Here is a 17,788-nt window from a genome sequence, read left to right as displayed (position 1 = left end):
TGTGGATTGGTTTAGGGGTAAAGTGTGCGATATGACTGATGGCACCTAATGTCCCCTGGGACATTCAAAATGCACCTCAGCCCACGTAAGAATCCAGAGAATCCTTGGGGTCAGGGGGTTTCTTTAAGTTATCTCATTGGACATGCTAACAAGTTTTCACTCACAGAGATTTTCCTCTCATACCATGGAACACGTGGAATGCATTGTTTTCTGGAGGAGATTCCAAGTGGCTCATTCCCCGTGGTTTTCTGCCAAAACCCTGACTTCCTCCTTGAACATACACACAGCCTAATTATCTCGATTATTTTTCTTTTTGTGATTGTTCTCTAGGACAAAGGCCAGGGCCAGCTGATGATCTTGTCACAGTGCCTCAGCCAGAGCTCAGTGAACGGCTGCCAAAAAAGACTTCTGAATGGCCAACAAGTACATGAAAAAGTGCTCCATGCCCTGAGTCATTGGAGAAGCGAAAAGCAAAACCGCAAGGAAATATTATCCCACCCCAGTGACAGTGGCTGTTATCAGAAAACCAAGACATAGCAAATGCTGGCAAGGATATGGAGAACAGGGAAGACTTGAACACTGTTTTGGGGAATGTAAATCAGTACAGCTATTATGAAGATCAGGAGGGAGGTGCCTCAAAAAATTAAAAATAGAATCACCACAATGGGCAAACATCCAAAGCAAATGATGCCAGTCTATCAGAGACACCACAGCCCCATGTTTACTACCCCAATATTCACAGCAGCCAAAATATGGAACCAACCAAGGTGTCTGAATGGATAAAGAAAATGTGGGACATATGCAATGAGATATTATTCAGCCATAAAAAGAATGAAAACCTTTTGCACCAGAACGGCCAGGACTGGAGGGCATGGTGTTCAATGAAGTAAACCAGGATCAGAAAAACAAATAGCACATATTCTCTCTCATATGAGGAAGCCTGAAAAGTTATCTCCAAGAGAGCCAGGTAGTGATTACTAGAGGCTGACAAGGGCAGAAGGTAATGAGTATAGAGGGTGGGTGGATAATAAATACCAGTGCAGTGCAACAGGAAGAACAAGTTCTAAGGCTCCGCAGCATAGCAGGGAGACCATAGTTTACAAGAGCCTACTGCACATTTTATAAAGAACTAGAAGCCAGGAGTTTGAAATGGCCCAAAGCAAAGAATGATAAGGAGAAGAAAATGTTGATATCCTGATTTTATTAGCACACATTGTGAATATATATAGAGAGAGAATTATCATGCTGTACCCTATAAATGTACATAATTATTATGTATATAAAAATGAAAAGGAAAAGGAGACTGCCCAGGAGACAGGGCTGGGTCTTAGACACACTGAGGATAGACAAGCTTGGCTTTTCCAGCTGCTGAAGTCTTACTTATCTGGTTTCCTCGTAGCTATGCCATTTGAGAGGCTCCTGGCCAGGGATGGGCACCTCTGCCAGAGGAACTCCGTCCTGCTGTGACAGAGGAGTCTGTCCAGCGTGGAGAACCAGGAGCTCTCTGGGCTGTGTGTTGGAAGGTTCAGTCTTGCTGCTCGGGGACAGAAATTGAGTGGGAAGGCAGCCTCCAGACAAGGAGCATTGTAAGGCTACTAGTTAAACAAGGCCAAACAAATGATCGGCTCCTTTCTAGCAACACTTCTGAAAAAAATTGAAGTAATTCAATGTGGCATAGCATGACAGCATGAGAATGAGATGTCACCTTCCATATTTCGTGACTTGATAAAAACCCATTAACGGTACCTGTAAACTTGAAAAAGTGTTTTAAAAGTGTAGAAGTGTTGATCCTTACTTTCCACAGCAGCTTTTATCTCTTGGAATGGAGATGTTTTGTTTTCACTTGGGCCTGTCCACACCCTGAGAAAATCCTAGCCAGTCCTATGCCTGGACAAACTGGCTCTTCACCAGTTGCCTACTTTCAAGCCACTGTGCCCCCAAGGGTCCGAGGTGTGGCCCTGGAGCAGAGCACAGACAGCTGGAGAGCCGAGAAGCCCTCAGCCCTTGCATCTGCCAGGTTCTGACTTTGTCCACTGCAGTGTTTCTGGTACCCATGCCACGGACCTAGAGAGAGGAGGGCGGACACAGATCGAGTCACACACTTAGAAGGACCTGGAAGAATCGGGATGGTAGGAAGTTCAGTGTGGCTACTTGAAGACAGGGCAGAGCCCAGAGGTGTGTTCGTGCTGTCCTGTCCAGCCTGGAGGAGAATGGGCTCTTTACCCTCGGGCTTGGGCTCCTACTGAGGTGAGCTTCCTCCTGCTTCCACCCACACCGACAGATGCGCCATTTCCTGTCTTTCTCCTTCCTTCATCATCTTCTAGTCTCGAAGAGAAAGGGCCCTTCTGCTGGAGGCTGCTGTATTCAGGGAATCCCTCTACCGTAGTAACTCCCAGCCGTGTCCTAAAATTCACCAAAGACTTCTTAAAAATTAAAAACAAAACACAGAAGGCTTGGGCTTCATCCCCATGTTCTCATGCTGGATGTTGGCCGGGACTTTTCATGTTAAATCAGCCTGCGAGATGAGCCGTGTGCAGGCGCTTTCTTTGAGAAATGCTCCTTCTCCATGGAGAGGGACTGTCCTCCTCATCCCATCTTACTTTTCCTGGCACATTTCCAAGTTTGTGAATATGCTCAAACCTCCTCCATGAAAAGAGAATGTTCTCTCAACCACCTCTTCTCCTTCATCCCCAAGATTTCCTGAAGGAACAAACCTTCTTGTGTGTTTCTGCTCCTTTTCCTCTTCCATTCTCTGCAACCCAGTGTCTGTCCCTACCACTCCACACTTGTTCTCATTACCAGGAAGACAAATGAAACCCACACACCAACCCACCACGGCCTCTGAGGAAGCCTGCGAAGCCCGCAGGACCCAGCTGCTTCCTGTCCGGTTCCCTGTTGCCGCTGCCTTACAGTCCCTGGTTTTCTTACACTTCCTTGAGCTGCAGAGCTCTCTCCAGCTGCCGAGCCTTCCCGTGCTGCTGTCTGGAGCCCTGCGCCCTCACCAGATGTTACTTCCCGGTCTTGCGGCTTCAGTATCCATCTCGGAGAGGCCTTGCCGCTGCCCCGAGTGCTCTCCCTCTCAGAACCCCTTCTATTTTCCTTCAGAGCACATTTTCTAACTGATGTGTTTACTTATCCCTACTTCCCCTCACAAGACTGTGAATTCCAAAGGCGGGTGGCTTTGTGTGTGCAGTTTATCACTGCACCGAGCCCAGTTCTTGGAGCACAGTATGTGCTTCACTGATAGAGAAGGCGAATCTGTGAAGCCACTTGTCGGTCACTCGTGATTCTCACCTTCCGGATTTGCACCCGAGTGCGCGGCTGAGCAGTGAGAAACAGCAGCAAGACTGCTTCAGCAAGGAGCCTGCGGCTGGGCGCGGCGTCTGCCCCGGTGTCCTCAGCCGGAGGCCCAGCACGTCGGCCGGTCCCGGCTGATCTCCGTGCTCCAAGGCCTTGGGGAGCTTTGCTTTTGAACAATTTCACTCTGAAGAATATCAACAGTCAACTTTTTTCCTCTGTAGAGGAAGACTGCTCCGCTGATGTCACTGTGATTACAGGGTAATCGCAGTAAGTCTCTTGAGACCTTCCCTTTGTTGGTTTTTGCAGAGTGAATGAAATAAAAAGAGGACTAAATCATTCACTTCCTGTGCAGCACAGTGAGATCGGGGTTCCCTTAGAAACGACCGTCTCAGGGCGTGGCCTCAGCACCTCGCGTGTACCTCCTGGTTCCTGCGTGTAAGGCCTGAAATGTTCCCAACCAGACCGCATGGCACTTTCCTTCTCGGGGCATAAATCTGCTGGGTAACAGTGTATGCCGTGTATACTGTTAGTGTTCCTAGTGGCTGCTGAATGGCGTTGCGACTTAACCGGTACTTTGGAGCCCTGAAGACTCCCCCTCCCAAAGCTGCTACCTGCTCAGAGACCTGGAGCTTGCATGCGCACACACGCCCAAAGTGGGACTTTCACAAACCCTCAGACCCCCTCAAGATGTTTTCTTAGCAGGTGAGATGCTCTGGGTGAGAGTTTTGCGTTTTGTCATTTCTTTTATTATTTAAGAATGTCTTGAAATGTAGTAGAAGTGAAACCAAAATAAGAAATACAATTATTGCAAAGGAATAAAACAGATGACCACTGTTGTTAAATGGCAGAGCTAGGAAACACATGAGAATCACTTGTCTAGAATGAATTTAATGGGATGTAAAAGAAATACTTAAAAATCAATATAACACTGACATATATATATATATATATATATATATATATATTTTTTTTTTTTTTTTTTTTTTTTTTTACTCGTATGGGTTTAATACAGCATCCTGTGATGGGGACTAGATAGAGGACTCCAGATTTACACAAATCAGCTCTACCTATGTCTTTGCTCCTACTTGTAATTTCTGGCATCACTGCCAACCTAATGTTGCCTTTCATATTATTTTTATCTGAATTACTGGCAGCAAGTAGGTCTCAGGGCTAATTTAATTGTTAAACAAAAAGGGGGAAGGCTCAAAAAGCCACTCATCAGTGTACTGAACATCTGCTCTTCTGTGTTAGGCTTTCTGCTAGATGCCTGAGTTCAAAGAATGAAGGCCCAGTGCTCACAGGACAAGCAGAGAAGGATGTGCAAAGGTTCCCACTGTGGACAATGGGAGCAGAAATAGGATTCACAGAGAAGAGAAGGTTTGGAGAGAAAGTGGCACATTCTGACTTGGATATAAGGACTCACATCTCCAAAGAGCTGTCTACATGGTGATGTCTGATAAACAACCTGTGGACTGGGAGGACAAGCTGGATGTGGTGGCACATGCCTGTGATCCCAGCACTCTGGAGGCTGAGGCAGGAGGATCGCTGCAAGTTTGATGCCAGACAGGGTTACATAGTGAGTTCAAGGCCAGCCTGAACTACACAGCAAGACCCCGTCTCAAAAAAACCAAACCAAAACAAAAGAAAAACCACTGGGAAAAGACGTAATTTGATACAAACAGAAGGTGCAGAAGTGTCCCTGGAGCATGTTTAAAGCCAGCCCTTTAGACAATGCCCAAGAAAGTCCAGAAAGAAATGAACCAAGTATTGTAATGTGCAATGACGCTGAGGGCCAAATTATACTTAATATGAATTTTGAGAATCAATGTAGCAAAATTTCTCCAGAAATTCTTGGACAAGAAAATGAAAAAAGGGGTGGTCAGTGGAAAGAGCAGCAATGGAGATTCTGAATTGAGGTGAAGACCTCCATTCCCTTGGAAGCGGGCCTTCAGGGGCCAGTGATGCTCCCTCCTCCCTCTCACCATCTACCCCTTCTTTACAAGTGAGCAGACAGGGCTGTCAGCCTGAGTCATTCTAGAGAAGCTCCTATTCGTATTCCTATTCCTGGTGGTGGTTTCCCTGCTACGCCTCGGTCTCCTTGTCTTATACCAGTGTCCACGCTGCAGAAGAGGGTGTTGCCTTAATTAGGGGTAAGGATTGAATAAGCTGTACCAGCGATGTCTGCCAATGCTAACAAACCAGCAATGTATAGTGGTGATAATGCTCACAGTTCTACTCTGCTGGTGATCCAATCTTGTACCATGTTCATATATACCAAGCTACCGGTCTAACCTGTTTAGACTCCTGGAGAATTTAAATGGCCCAAGGTGAAAGTTCTGCCTTTTGGAAGTCCCAGGAGGGACTCCTGTTTAACAGAGAAGATTGTAATTATCCTAAAGATGTGGCTGCGTGCAAGGGTCTTTCCTCCTGATGCTTCCTGATGCCAGGAAACAAACCTGTGGCTTCTAAAAGACCTGTAGGAGAAGTTCTGCTGCTTGGTAGGGCACTGGCTTCAAATCCCTATTATTCAACCCTCTTCCTCTTATCTTGGCTTTCCCGTCTGCTCTTTCCTCTCTCTCTCTTGGCTTGCCAAGTTTGGGCTTAGTCAGTGCTGTGGTGTTAACACTGCAGCTCATAATGTGCCAGCTCACGCTGACTCAGAACCAGAGAGTCAGATCAGTGCTGTACCCAGAATGGAGACAAAGGCAGGGAAGAGACAGGAGGCAGGGAGCTTCCTGAGTGCCTGTCTTTGTTCAAGCGTCTTGCTGCTGCCTGAGGGGAGAGGGCAGGGAGAATCTGAGCGGTGATGGGCTCCCAGGAGGAAAATGCTGTGTTAATAAAGAGGGAAGACTGCAAGTTTTACTCTGTGTGTTCATTTGTATGTATGTATTTTAAAATGCCAATCATAGAAATTATTTTTAACTGAATATGTTATCTGTATTGTTATCTATATTATCTACACTGACATGAAATTACAAGAACTAATATGAAGAGCGCCCACATATGCTTTCCAGGTTTCCTCCAATTGCAGGATTTTGCAAACTTAGAGTATAATATCACAACTGAGATGTTATACATTTCAGATTTCTCCAGGGTTGCTTGCACTTGTGTGTGTGTTTAGTTCTACAAAAACTATTACGTATGTAGAACTGGCTTTCCACCACTACAGTCAAAATACCAAGTACCTCATCATTACTACAATCCCGTGATCCTGTGTTGGCTAATTCCAACCACATCCACCTCCTCTGTTCCATTTTTCATTCAATCCCAACCCCGACCTCATGGCAACTACTGTTCTTAGATTTCAAAAATGTTATGTAAGTGCAATCATACAGTATATAACTTTTGTGATTTTTTTTCACTCAGAGTAATTTTCTTGATTTCCATTCAGGTCATTGTATGGGTCAAGAATTCAGTCCTCTTAACTGCTGATTAGTATTCCATGGTGTGGATCACTCAGTGGATAAATCACCCTTCTGACCTACTACCTATATTGTTAAATCTGAAGTCACTTTCTTCTAGATAAGCATAGAAAGGGCTATGCTACTTTTATTCACTCTGCCAAGCTCTTTTATTATTACCTTACACAATTTTTATTGATGATAAATATTTATATGTTGCTATTTACATTTAGCTTTTAATTATTTTTGTTTTCTGTTTGTTTTCTGGGTTCTTGCTCCTTTGTTTAGTTTCTTGCTTACTTGCACAACTTTTTATATTTAAAGTGTTTTTGAGTGTATTACTCTAAAGTTGTTTTACTGTTTGCTCTGGGTATTCTAATATAAATATATGACTTGTCACGGTCTACTGATGGGAACATTTTATCATCTTGTGTTGTGTGGTGTCTCATTCCAACTTAGGCCCCTTTTCCTTCTTTACCATATTTTATTGGCTTGAGAATCAGATAGTGTTCATTGTTTTCATATCTTCTTTCCTTTTGTTGAAAAAATTTAAACAATGGTGGTTAATAAAAAGTACAAACAAATCAACAGGCATATGCTAGTGAAAAACAGGCAACATAAAACTAAAAATGCCACTGGTTTCTTTAATTGGTTAAAAGGATAAAACTTAACAGGCATTTAATTGGCTAACAGCACAAAACATCATTTGTTTTAAACAAATTAAAACGTTGTTAAAAATTCTCCCTAAGTGAGATATGTACACACCCACAAAAGTAGTATGTGAAGGAAAGCTATCCTACATAAGAACTTGTATCCTGAATTCTTCAGAGAAATAGTTGTTGAAATAGGAATTAGCACAAAAGCAGCAACAGGTTAACAATTTTTGAATACTACATGGAAAATGATACATGGCCCAAAGTTCTGCTACATAAAGTATGACGTCTAATGAAGGAAAGATTCTATATAGCTTTCAGCAAAAATGCTTTTCCAGAAAAGCAAATCCAAACAACACAATCAGCAGACAAAGGAAGCTACGGCTAGACCTCAGAGCTACAGCTTCTCGAATCTGTGCTAGAAAGTCCTATTCATGCAGGAAGGACTAAAGTTTCAGCGTAAGGAGAGGCAGTTTTAACATTTCTTACTTTAAGCATTTTAAATTGTTTCTCTCCATCACCTCCTCCACTGAGTAGTGAGCTCTCTGCTTCTTCTCTCCTCGCCAGGTAACTCAACACATCCAGCAGTAAGAACTCGCTTTTAGAGTTGGCTGCTTTATTTTCCTTTCTGTAGCAAGACCGTCATGGAGGCTGGGTACCTCAGGTTCATGTGCATCCATGACCATCCTACTGTGTGAAAAAATGAGCAATGGACTTGGTGGTGAAGGCAGCTTCCAGCTGCTTCTTTATTCTCCCTCTGATGAAGGTCAGCTTTGGGGTGTATTTGTCACCGAAGCTTTTGAGACAGGAGAACAGCTGCCAAGTATCATTGGCATCCATCCCTGTAGGGTCTATCTTACGAGCCACAAAGAAAATGCTCTTCTACTCATTTGAAGCATAGATGGCAGAGTTCCCCTGGTCACCAAACAGGAAGCGACACACAGAGCCCATGCCGGCTTGGACTCTGGGAAGGGAAGTGTTCAATTCCAAATCAAAGTCACTAGGCAAAGAAACAGGAGATGGGGCAGATGGTGAGGCCACTGTTGGGGACCAAAACTCTCCACGTACTTGCACTTTTCCTGAAGCACTTTTATCGCAGAATCATCCAAGTGGTTTTCACAGTTGATCCGTCCCACTTGTCAAGCTTTACAGAATTATCACCAATCTTTCATATATCAAACAAGCTTGTGAGGCCTCTGCCTGTCCTGCAACTGGGGTCGTTACCAGCCCTGGGACTGCCTCTGCCACCACTTCTCTGTCCTGTGCACCACCACTGCCGTCCTGCTCCAGAGAGTGTTGATATTTTGTCTCAGTCATCAAATATGATTTATAAAGCTCAAGAAGAGGATGCTCTATTGTCCAACCCTGCATTTCTCTTATTTCTCCTGTTCCTTCTTTCCCAATGCTTCAGGACTCCCCATTTTCTCTCTGTTTGTCAAATTACTTTGGCCAGACTTTAACGTCCTCTGCTAAGGACAAATTGCTTTAGATTTCTTTCATCTGAGGATGTCTTGCTTTTCTTTTCATTCCCCAGAGATAGTGTTCCCAGACATAAAACTCATGATTGAATTTTTTTCCTTTCAAATACTCTTAAATAATTGGAAAATGTGCTATTTTCTTCTGGTCTCTATTGTTTCAGATGAGCAATCTACTGTCATTTGAATCATTTTCCTCCTACATGTAATGTGTCATTTACTTCTAGTTTCTTTCAAGATTTTCTTTTCCTTTGTCTTGAAACGGATTTCTCTGGGTTTATCCTGTTTGAGATTTACTCACCTCTTTGAATCTGTAGGTTTATGTGTATCAGCAAATTTGGGGGGCTTTCAAAAACTTTTAAAATATTCTTTCACCCCCACCCTCTCCTCTTCTGGGAGTCTAGCTACTCCCTTATAGCCCTATGGATCCCTGAGCCTATTCATTTTTACAGTCTATTTTCTTTCCATTTTTAGATTGTTGTTGTAATTGGACAGATTGTATCTTCCAGTTCAGTGACGTTGCCCTCTGTATCTGTTTTTCTACTGAACCCATTCAGAAATTTGTTTGTAAAATTTCTGCTATCATATTTCTCAGTTTTCTATTTTCCATTTGGTTCTTTATAGTAACTTCTATTTCTGTGCTGAGATTTTGTAAATATTTTTATTTGTTTTAAGAGAATTTTAAATTGATTGTTGAAGCACTCACATGACAGCTGTTTTTAAATCCTTATCTGATAATTCCAACGTTTTATTCATCTGAAGTGTTGATGTCAGTAAATTGCCTTTTCTTACTAATGTGATTTTCTTACTAATGTGGTTTTGGCATAGCGGGTGAATTTTTTTTCACTATATCCTGGACATTTTGCCTGTTATGCCAAGAAACTCTGGATTCTATTTAAGGCTTTTATTTCAGTAGGCAGGCACTCTGTAAAGCTTAGCACTCAGGCTCTGGATTACTTCTGGGGACTATGGCCCCAGATCAGTCCTGTTTCAGAGCCTCTGGGCTTCTTGCTTTATCCCTGGTGTTGGGGCTCTCAATCTCTGCCTGTGGCATCTGAGGAGTAGGATAGGGTCCCCAGCCCTGCTGGGCTACCTGGTTGTCTTTGGGAGGAGGAGGGGAATCTCAGGCCATTGGAGACAAAGGGGCCTCCCGGGCTGGGTCTGAAGTCTTTTTGGCCTTCCTCTGCAGGTTCTTCCCATCCACCAGATAGGTGGGAGTCCCTTGTTTGCATTTTCCCTGGACTGTAGCCATGTGCCAGTCAGCTTTCCATTACTATGACTAATACCTGAGATAACTCAACTTAAAGAGGAAAAATCTTTATTATGCCTTGCAGATGAGAGGCTTTGGCCTGGGCTCAGTTGGCCCTGTTGCTTTAGGCCTGTGGTAAGACTGCATACGGGGGTGGAAAAGCTCATGGTAGAGCAAGGTAGCTCACCTCAAAGCCTGGGATGTGAAAAAGAGGCAGAGTCCAGGGTCCCCAAATCCCCTTTGATGGCACACCCAGGATGACCTAAGAATTCCCATGAGGCCCCCTCTGAGATTCCCACTTCCCAGCAGCATGTGGTGCCTTTGGGGGATCCAGCCCTGAACACATGGGTCTTTGGCAGACATTCCATATCCAAACTGCAGGGAGACCAGGCTAAGACCAGGGCCAGCTGTGCTGCGCAGCTGTGGGTCTAGAACTGGCAGAGAATACACAAGAGGGTGTGAGTGGTGGGGTGGCTCTGCTATTATTCTTCAACCCCCAGGGCTCTTTGAAATGCAGCTTCTCGGTGTGACTCATCTGGTTAATGGAATGCATGCAGAAATGATAAGTATCACTCACAGGTGGCAGCTTCAAGAGCCACAAGGGTCTTTGTTTTTCACTCTTTCATCCTGATTACTGATGGTGTTTCAGACAGTAGCTGCTCATCACTCAGCCCACATTCCAAGGCAGGTGAGGCTGCTGACAGCTCAGAGCACAGCCCCTTCGGACTGTGGAGGGCACATCATGAGAGTGAGTGGGAACCGCTGTATGCGGGGGGGGGGGGAGATCAACACAGGTGTTACGGCTTAGATCAAGAATGTCCCCCAAAGCCTCATGCTTTCAGAGGTGGGGGTTTTGCAAGGTGATTGGGTCGCAGGGTCCATATACCATCAGGAGTGAATCTGCTGATGAATCCACAGCTGAATGTTTGGGAGCTGGCTAGAAGAGCCAGGTCACGGGGCAAGGTAGGGGTGACCAGAGGGGTGTATTTCCCTCCCCAACTCCTCCCTTCCCTCTCTGCTTCCTGGGTGGTATAATGTGAGCAGCATTTTGCCTGCCATGCCCTTCTGTCATGCCAGTTCTGCCTTGGAGCCAGCTGACCATGGGCTGTGACTTCTCCTCCTTTAACTTGTGGGTGTCAGGTATTTTGCCCCAGTGAAAAGAAAGTGACTATGACAGTAACTGGCCTCTGCAATGAATTTTGCTAAAGAAGTGAGAGCAGAGCTTAATTCTGATATTGTTGTAGAGCATTAGAAATTCACAAAAACATGTTTCTTAAAATTTACATTCATTAAATATTTTATTCATTCAGCTTGTGGTCCTAGGGAAACAACAATTGGAATTTTACTGTAAAGAAGCAAGAAACCACAAATTTGGCTGACAGTGGGCACCTGTAGTAGGGCACAGAACCTAGGTGTCCTGCAAAGGCAGTATAGAAAGCTGTTCATTTTGGAAATTTGTGAGGTTAGACATATTTTCAGTTTTCAGAGACAGCTTCCTTTCTGTCTCCATCCCCAGAATGGGCTCTAATATTGAGAATTATTGACATATGACTTTGCTTATCCACAAATTTATGCTGTTTACATCATTTGCATTTCTTTGCCATCTTTCTTGTAAATTTCTGTCTTCAGTTTATAGCCTTTTTTGGGATCTGAACCAACCAATGGTGAAATATGGTTAGGTTGATCAAAACCCCAAGCACAGCCTCTGGACATACATGAGGCCACAGACAGGGAAATTGCATACCATCGTAGAGGAAAGAAAGACATTTTACTCTGAGAACTCTTAGGTAAACCCACAGTACTTACATTCTTTCTTTTTTTTTCACAGTACTTATATTCTTGCTAGATGATGTTTCTTACATTAAGCTGGCTGTGACACTTGCTCCCACGTTCTGATGTAATTTGTTACTATGGAGATCTCCTAATCATTTAATGAGGAATCAGAGTACTTTCTGTCAGATGGTAAGGAAGGACCTGTGCAGTTTTTAAAAATAATATTGGATTAGGGAAAGTGAAATTACTCTAAAATGAAATGAGAATGCACCCTTGAATCAGAGAACCACAGGAACATTTGACCAGTTAAGCTCCGGGGACAAATTTGTCATCCATGGCTGTCCCTAGATACTCTTTTCTTTTGCAGACACCTATAGCATCCAGGTCCCTAGTTTTTTTTCTTTCTAGTTTTCTTCTATAGCTGCTAGTCTTTACCTTTTATTCTGAAGGGTTCTGTCTCCTACAAGTCTAGCAATGGAGTCCACCCTTCCTCTTCATCTCCTGGACCTTTTCTGATGTTCTGACCAAGGCATGCTGTAGACGTCAATATTTTAAGAATTTTCTTATCCCATGGATGTTTTTCAAATGTTCTGTGCCCCCAAACAGAGGAAGATGGGGTTAGATGATATTGCAATGTTATTAAATGCTGCACTCTTGCTGAGTTGTAATAGTTTTTCTTAAACCCTCCTAAGATTACTGCAGGATTTTGCTTAATTTCAAGAATTTTTAAAGAATTAATGTTGACAAGTTTTTGTCAGTGTGTTCATTGCTTTAATGGGGAAGTGGGTTACAGATCTCATCAATCTAACATTACCATAATAAATTTACAATAAAAATGAAAAAGAAATGTATTCACAAAATAGTGTATTTTATTTAATAAACATTGTTGAATGACTAGTTTTGATAAGCACTGGGCCAAGTACTGCCAATCTAAATGGGAGAAAAAATAGAACCCTCTCTTAAAAAGCTAATCACTCAGAGCCGGGGATTTAGCTCAGTGGTTTTGCTGCCTGCCTTCCAAGCACAAGGACCTGAGTTCGATCCCTGGTACCAAAAAAAAAAAAAAGTTAATCACTCACTAAGAACGTTGGCACAAAGGAGAGAAAGTGAGCTAAGGGAAGAATTAAGGCTTCTCCTTCAAGTGAACAGAACTACTTCCACTTACATCTTGAGAAAGAAAGATAATAAGAATTATAAGGATGCTGTAAGAAGAATCTCTTTACATGTTGGACTTTGGCCCTAATTTTAAAGTTTTCATTTTATTTATCTTTATTTCTATCTGGAGGACAAGAAAAGGAACAAAGGAAAATTATAGAGCAAAAACTACCATAAATAAAATGAAAAATTCCTTAGAGGGACTTAAGAGGAGATTTAAGATGGCAAAAGAAAAAAATTAATGAACTTGAAGCTATATCAATTGAGATTATCCCAGTCTTATAAACAGCAAAACAAAAGGATGAGGAAAATAAAGAATCATAAAAACCTGTAGCACAGTACCAAGGACAACAATGGACATGTAATGGGAGCCACCCAGGAATAAGGAGAGAGGAAGGGTACTTGAAGAAACAATGGCCAACTATAAAGCATTTGACTTCCAGGAAGATGGCAGAGTGGTAAACAGCAACAATCAGCCTCCCTGAGATTTGGAAACCAGGAACAAGAATATAACAACTTGGGGAAGAAAAGAAGGAGGGAGGTGACCCCCAGAACTTAGGAAAGATCTGAAGCGAAAATTGGAGCCCACATAGAAAGTGAAGAGACAGACCTCAACACAGAAAAAGGAGGAAGCAAACTGCACTTCTCCCTGGTTCCTGGCTCATGATATGAGAGAGGAGGGTTGAATCTATAGAGAGAGTGAAGGTGGTTGACTCCAGGGGCCTCCAGGGAGAAATGCACCAGTGGAATGGAGCCATGGATGCTGTGAGCTATAATAGCTGGTGAGTAACTCCAGTCCAAGGATCTGCTGTGTCCCCTGGTGCTTGGCCAGGTGCCATTTTAGGGAGGGGTCATCTGAACCCAGGACTTGGAGCAGCAGTGGGTGGCTTCATCACAGGATGCCCAGTGACTGGGTGAGGGACAACTGCAGGAGACATCCAAGGTCAAGGAGATAAGGTCAGATGGGCAAGAGCCACAGTGTTGTGGCCTGAACAATTTATGTTCCAAGCCCACAACCAGAGGCCAGGATCAGCCTGAACTTCTGTGGAATTGAAAGCATCAGAATTGGCTCCCCACCCTATTCCTACTGCAGGCTTGCTGGGATAATCCAGAATGGATTTGGGCTCTGTCTGCCTCCTTTGTCTATCAGTGACAGCAGACATGTCCTGAGTTGGACACTGCCACACAGTTGTAGAGTCCCAGATGATAACTGTAGACTTGAAATCATAGAGAAATCTTTTTTCTTTGTTTTTGTGTTTTTGTTTTTTCATAGTGTGAATGCTGTTTTCAGTTGTTTGTTGTTTTTTCTTATTTTTTCCTTCTTTCTTTTCCTCTTGTCTTCTTCACTATTTTTCCAAATCTTTTGTCCTTCAGTCCTGCTTCTAATCTCTTTCTCTTCTTTTACTTCTCTATTTTCTCTTCTTATCTCTTTTAAAATTTTTCTCCTGATGGTAAAATTGCTCTATTGAGGCAATATTTACTATATATAATTTTCTGATTTGTTTTAGATTTTGTTATATAACTATAAATCTTGTACCTATGGTTAAAAGTGGCAAATTAACAGTTATCACAGACTGTCATTTTCTAGATTATGCTTGACACCTTTGTTATTACTGATTGTACTACTGTAGGCAAGGTGACATAGTTGTGATCAGCTATTCTTCTTGGTATGCCGATACTGAGATTGTCTGGGGGTATAAAACAATACCATGGTCCAGTACCAAAGAACTGGGTGCTAGCCCAAACAGGTAGCAACCTCTCATCCCTAATATATTGAAGAGGTAGGATCTTGGGACAGACTCAAAAACCAGAAACACCTAGAAGGCATCTCTGCAAAGTAGGCATTTCCTGAGGAGTTATCAGTGTTAGAAATAAGGCTACCTACCATAAGCAATTTATAAGCATCAACGCAGAAAACAAATAAAAAAATAGAAAAAGAGAAGACACAGAAGCAAGATGCAACCCCAGACCTCCAGCTCACTCAAGGCAAATCCAGAGGCCACTGAGTTAGAGGAAATCAAAAGCCACCCAGCTGAACTTTCTGAAATGGTAGCAGTGGAAATAACAAAGCAGATGAATAAATTGCTAGAAAAAAACCAAATCAGAAATAATTACACAGATGACTAAGGAGCTGATGACTATAATGGAGGATATAGTTAGTGAATCTAGACTAAATATTGAGAAAAAATAGAAGAGCTTAGGGAAGTCATGAAAACAATGAATGTCCAACATAAGAAAGAGCTGGATTCCATAAAAAGATTCAAATAGATATCCAGGAGATTGAAACTTCTATTGAAAATATACACAACAGAATCAACCAATGTGAAAATAGAATGTCAGATCTAGAAGACAGGTTTGAGGTTAGTGATCATCAAATGAAAGACTTCTTAAAAGTTGCAAGGGACTATGATAAAATCAATGCAATGCTGCTAGATGATGCAAAGAAGAATAACATAAGATTAATTGGAATCAATGAAAAATCAGAAACTAGCACAAAGGACATAAAAATCTTATTCATAGAAGTCACAGCAGAAAACTTTGCAAGCAAGGAAAAAGAACTTGACATACAGTTAAGTGAGGCATATAGAATTCCAATTAGCCACAGTCAGAGAAAAACTAAACAAAGCCATATCATAATCAAAGTTCCAGATTCCACCTCACACCAGAAAGAATGGCTGCTATCAAGAAATCAGCCAATAACAAATGCTGGAAGGGTTGTCAGGCAAAAGGAACCCTTCTACACTGTTTGTGGGAGTGTAGACTGGTGCAACCACTGTGGAAATCAGTATGGAGATACCTCAAAAATCTAGGATTAGAGGTCCCATTTGACCCAGCTATTCCCCTGCTGGGTATCTTCCCAAAATAATTAAAAGAATCATACCACAGTGATATATGTGCACCCATATTTATAGTGGCACAGGTTGAAATAGCTAAAACTTGGAAACAGCTCAAATGTCCATCAACTGGAGGCTGGATAAAGAAGATGTGGTTTTTCTATAAAATGAGGTACTACTCAGCCATAAAGAACAAGAAACTCGAGACATTTATAGCTAAATGGATGGACATTAAGGCCATATTCTCCTTTTTTTTTGTATTGGGGATTGAGCTCAGGTCCTTGTGCTTGTGAGGCAGGCACAGTGCCACTGAGCTAAATCCCCAGCCCCAAGGCCATACTCTTAAGTGAAATAAATAGGACACACATGTGTAAATACCCAATAGTTTCTCTTGTGTGAAAAACTGAAAGTGTAAATAAGAATCAAAATGTAGAATAGATAATGTGAAATAGGAAAATAAGGCTCAAAGGGGAAGGAGAAGTGAGAGGGGTAAGAGAAGGGAAAGGAATAAATATGAGAAAAGGAAAAATAGAAACAAAGTCTTTGTAAATATGGAGGGGTAGAGGAGTGGAAGGGAGAGTAGGGGAATGGGGGAAAAATTAGAACAAAGATATTTCATGTAAAGGTACAAATTCCCAATAATGAATGTCATCATATTGTATACCTAAAATGTACCAAAAAACTTAATGAATTAAAAAAAGATTCAAAAAATTCAACACAAGAGCAGAATATTAAAAGCTGTTAAGAGAAAAGAAACAAATCACCTATAAAGGAAAGCCCATCAAAATCACTGCAGACTTCTCAACACAGACTCTTAAATCAAGGAGAGCTTGGAGTGAAATGTTTCAAGCCCTGAAAGAAAACAACTTACAACGCAGATTGATGTACCTCACAAAATTATCTTTCAAAATTGCTGGAGAAATAAGATATTTCCACGACAAAGAAGACCTACTACCAAACAAGCACTCCAAAAAGTTTTGAAGGATATTCTACAAAAAGACAATGAAGACAACAGTTCCATGAACTGCAACAGAATGAATCCACCAGGCAAAGCAAGTAATTAAACAGAGGAGAAAGAGGGGCTGGGGATTTAGCTCAGTGGTTCCACCACCTGCCTCCCAAGCACAAGGTCCAGAGTTCATTGCCTGGTACCAAAGGGGAAAAAAAATTGATTTTCAGCCAGGGATTTAGCTCAGTGGTTCTGCTGCCTGCCTTGCAAGCACAAGGTCCTCAGTTTGATCCCCGGTACCAAAAAAAAAAAAAAAAAAAAAAAAAAATTCACGCTAAAATCAGGAACAAGACAAGGATGCCCAATATCACTACTCCTGTTCAATATAGTTCTGGAAACATTAGCCACAGCAATTAGAAAAGAGAAAGAAATAAAAGGAATAAAGATAGGAAAGGAAGAAGTTAAACTGTCATTATTTGCTGACGATATGATACTTTACATAGAAGACCCAAAAAACTCTGCCAAAAGACTTCTAGACTTAATTGACAGATTCAATAGAGTACCTGGATACAAGGTCAACACTCAAAAAAAAAAAAAAAAAAGCTTTCTTGTACACAAATAACAGAATCACTGAGGGAGAAATTTGGGAAACAATTCCTTTTACAATTGCATGCAAAAAAAAATGAAATATCTAGGAACCAATCTAACAAAGGAAGCAAAAGAACTCTACACTGAAAACTACAGCACTCAGGAAAAAGAGATCAAAGAGGATATAAGAAAATGGAAAGACATCCCTTGTTCCTGGGTAGGAAGAACCAATATAGTGAAAATGGTCACACTTCCAAAACTACTATATAGATTTAATCCAATGCTGATTGAAATTCCAACAACATACTTCACAGAACTAGAGAAAAAATTGCAAAAATTCATTTGGAACCATAAGAGACTAGAATAGCAAAAGCAATTCTAGGCAACAGAGACATGGCAGGGGGCATCATA

The sequence above is a fragment of the Heterocephalus glaber genome, unplaced genomic scaffold (genome assembly GCF_053883595.1).
Source record: "Heterocephalus glaber isolate CG9 unplaced genomic scaffold, H.glaber_assembly_v1.0 deba00001531, whole genome shotgun sequence".
Taxonomy (NCBI): Eukaryota; Metazoa; Chordata; class Mammalia; order Rodentia; family Bathyergidae; genus Heterocephalus; species Heterocephalus glaber.
The sequence above is the reverse complement of the archived record's forward strand: the minus strand, read 5'-3'. Positions refer to the sequence as shown.